Here is a 3,255-nt window from a genome sequence, read left to right as displayed (position 1 = left end):
CTGGATTTACCCTGCAGAGACCTGAGGACCAGGTGACCATAGTCCTCAGATTGGACAGATAGTCTAGCTAGCTGTCTGGATTTACCCTGCAGAGATCTGAGGACCAGGTAACCATAGTCCTCTGAATATCCACCGGAGGTTAGAACGCCAACAAGAAGGAAGCCCAAGGCAACGGATATCCGGCCTAAATAAGTGAAATCTGGCAAAAAATTTCCAGCAACAGAGCAATCAAATGCTTAATTATTGACATTGTTTGAACAATTGGCTGGAATATCACTGCTTACCGTGGGATCAGGATTTGTCTCGATTGGGGCGTAAGAGGCTTAGAAGTGCACCCAAAGTGTGTTGTCATGGTGTCCACATACTTTTAGCCATGTTCAGAACAACTCTCTGTAACATTCACTAAAATATAATGTAATATGTAAGAGTGATTCTTTACGAACAAGATATTCTAAACTGATATTTGAGTCTGAGTTGCAGATTTTACATGACATTGTAAACACATCATTGTTCCTCCAGCAGACCATGCAGCTAGTACTAATGCTGCAGTAAGCTCCAGTATAAAGGACCTCTTATGTGTCTTTCCACAGTGGCATTGTGTACCTGGCACTGTGATAAGCTTGTCCCGAGACCGAGCACATTTCCTACATATTCCACATTCTTGTTGTTTCGTTCTGACGTTGGCCTTGGGCTCTTTTTCGTCTGTGTTGAAAGTTGACACACACACAAAGTCACAACTCACCAGCACTGCACCGAAGCGCCGCTGCAGCTCCTCCTCAGGTGGCATCGGGAGTTTCGCGGCTCGTTTGTGGGACCCCGTGGAACCTGGGGGGGCCGACACCGCCTTGACCTCCTTGCCCTGGGACACCTCCATGCTTCCTGCTGCATTTCCCATGATCGTAAAGAAACACACATGCAAAACAGCTTCCAAAAAACTGCCTCAGCTTAAAAAACTGTGCCAAAAAAGGACAAAAATAAAACAATATGTCTGCATTTAGTTATTTAAAGTTGAGTTTGAGGCTCTGGGAGGCACTGGCCTGTGACCTTTGGCTGTATCCATGACCCCAGTGTGTTGATTCATGCTGAAGTAGCACTCAGTATTCGTCCATACTCTCAAACAAGAAGAAAGCAGGGGGATGAAATCCACCCCTTCCTTTGAATGAGATCCTGATGCATTATGAAACCCTAGAAAGAGGGAAGGGGATATCCTGAGGGTGACAGACAGAGTGACAGCTGAACGAGTGAAAGAGGAAAAAGGGGGGGAGGAGACTCAGAGTTCAGAGCCTGGAGCTATGCGTACAGGACGAGGCTGCGATCACAAGAACACATTAAGATCAACCAGGAAAAGGTGTCACTTCTGTGTTTCCCCTCTGCACAGGTGAGGGGAGAAAACTCGGGAGGAAACTACTCCGACAGCTGCGGTGCTTTCGGGGAATGAGACTGAGTTTGGCGTGCAGGCGTTCTGGGGCAGCCCCCCATCTGCTGTTGGATGCTGGGAGTCTCTGAGCATTTGATCTGCATGTCCGGAGGAAGAAAAGGAGAAAAAAGAGGGAAGGGCAGAGATCCAGCAGGCAGCCACTCTGTCCATCCGAAACAGGGACAGTGAGAAAGTGAGACAGGTGGACGGCAGCAGTGGCATTAGTCCTCACAGCGGAGAGCACGGCGACAGCTGGGCTTCTGGGTCCTAAAGCCTCCATGTACAAGAAGGCAAACATGTATTCAGTGACAAACAGTACAACCAAAAACTATATGTCTTACACAATTTCTGAGCATGACGTTCAGTAGGGGTGGGGGGGAAAAATTGATACTACATAGTAGATAGTTTCAGTGGAAATACTGCATCGATACAAAGGCGCCAGCTATGGATCTTTTATTAAATATTATATATGTGTTGGTCAGTTTGTCCCATTTTGCAGCAATAACACTGAAGTGAGATGAACAAACAGAGAAATGTTTCTTTTTAGATAAACCAGATGTTGACTAAGTTTCCTTTTGGGAACATCATTTGAAATTGGGAGAAACTAGAAGTTGGGAAAATGGTTGCAACATATCACAGAATATTGCATGTTATTGCATGTTTAAAAATCACCGATATGAATATTTGGTAATTAAAAAATCTGATATGCCGATATATCGGGGGCTATATATTTAAAAAATAAATCCAGAAACGTGTTACAAAACATAAACAGATTTCCCTAACATTAGTTATTTATGAGTTCTCACTGAAATAATATGATAATAATTTGTTTAATTGTCACAACAGAATGTCAAAATATATTAAAGGTCTGATAAATAAAATGTAAAAATACAAACTTAAGATATGAAACTTAAAGTCCTTTGAACAAAAACACATGACAAAAACACTTTTTACACTTTTGTTAAATGTTTGTCACTTTTTTACATTTTGAACCCTATTAACTTCAGTTTTACAGTTATTTTTGGAAATTATGGTCAGTAAAAAAAAAAAAACTAATGTTTGAGTCCTCGGGTCAAATTGACCCGTTGTCCTACATCAATGTTCTTTCTAATTCTCCAAAATAACATGATTGATTCCACCAAACGCTCTTTGCCAAGTACAAATCTCTACTTTCATTAATTTTGGGGCGTGTTTTTGAAGTGTTTTTGAAATAGTATTGAGTAAAAGTTGACATATTCCAGTCTGTGATTATCATCAACATCCATTCCTTTAATTTTAGTCTGAATAATTCCTAATTTCTGCTTTTCTAACTCAAACATTAGGTATAATTTCCTATAAATGAGGTTTATTGAGCATAAATTCCCAAAATAAGTCGAAAAAAGTTGAAACAAGTGTGGACAAAAAGGACAAAAACGTAAGAAAAAGTTAAAAACATTGATTAAAAAGCATCAAAAAGGTGTTCATTTTCAATTTTGACAGGAAGACAACACAAGGGTTAATCACAATCATCCGTTGCGTAGCAGCGACGACACGGGTTGGGGGGGGGGGGGTAAAGCACTCTGGTGAGTAAAGCATGTTGTTGGTTACAGCACGGCCGTGCTACTGGAAGCTGGACGTTAATAAACAATGAGGTCACACTGATACCTGTGTGTCTGGCACACCTGAGTCAGCAGCACACAGCACAGGATGAGGTGTAACACATTCAGGGGGGGACCTGGGCTCACCGGGTTTACAGGAAGTCAGGTTCAAGTGATGACAAGTCACTAACAGGGACGTTGTAGAGCGTCCTCTGGTGGAAAGACTATGCAACGCCATCACTAACAGGGACGTTGTAGAGC

The sequence above is a fragment of the Etheostoma cragini genome, chromosome 21 (genome assembly GCF_013103735.1).
Source record: "Etheostoma cragini isolate CJK2018 chromosome 21, CSU_Ecrag_1.0, whole genome shotgun sequence".
Classification (NCBI taxonomy): Eukaryota; Metazoa; Chordata; class Actinopteri; order Perciformes; family Percidae; genus Etheostoma; species Etheostoma cragini.
This window is presented reverse-complemented; position numbering follows the sequence as displayed.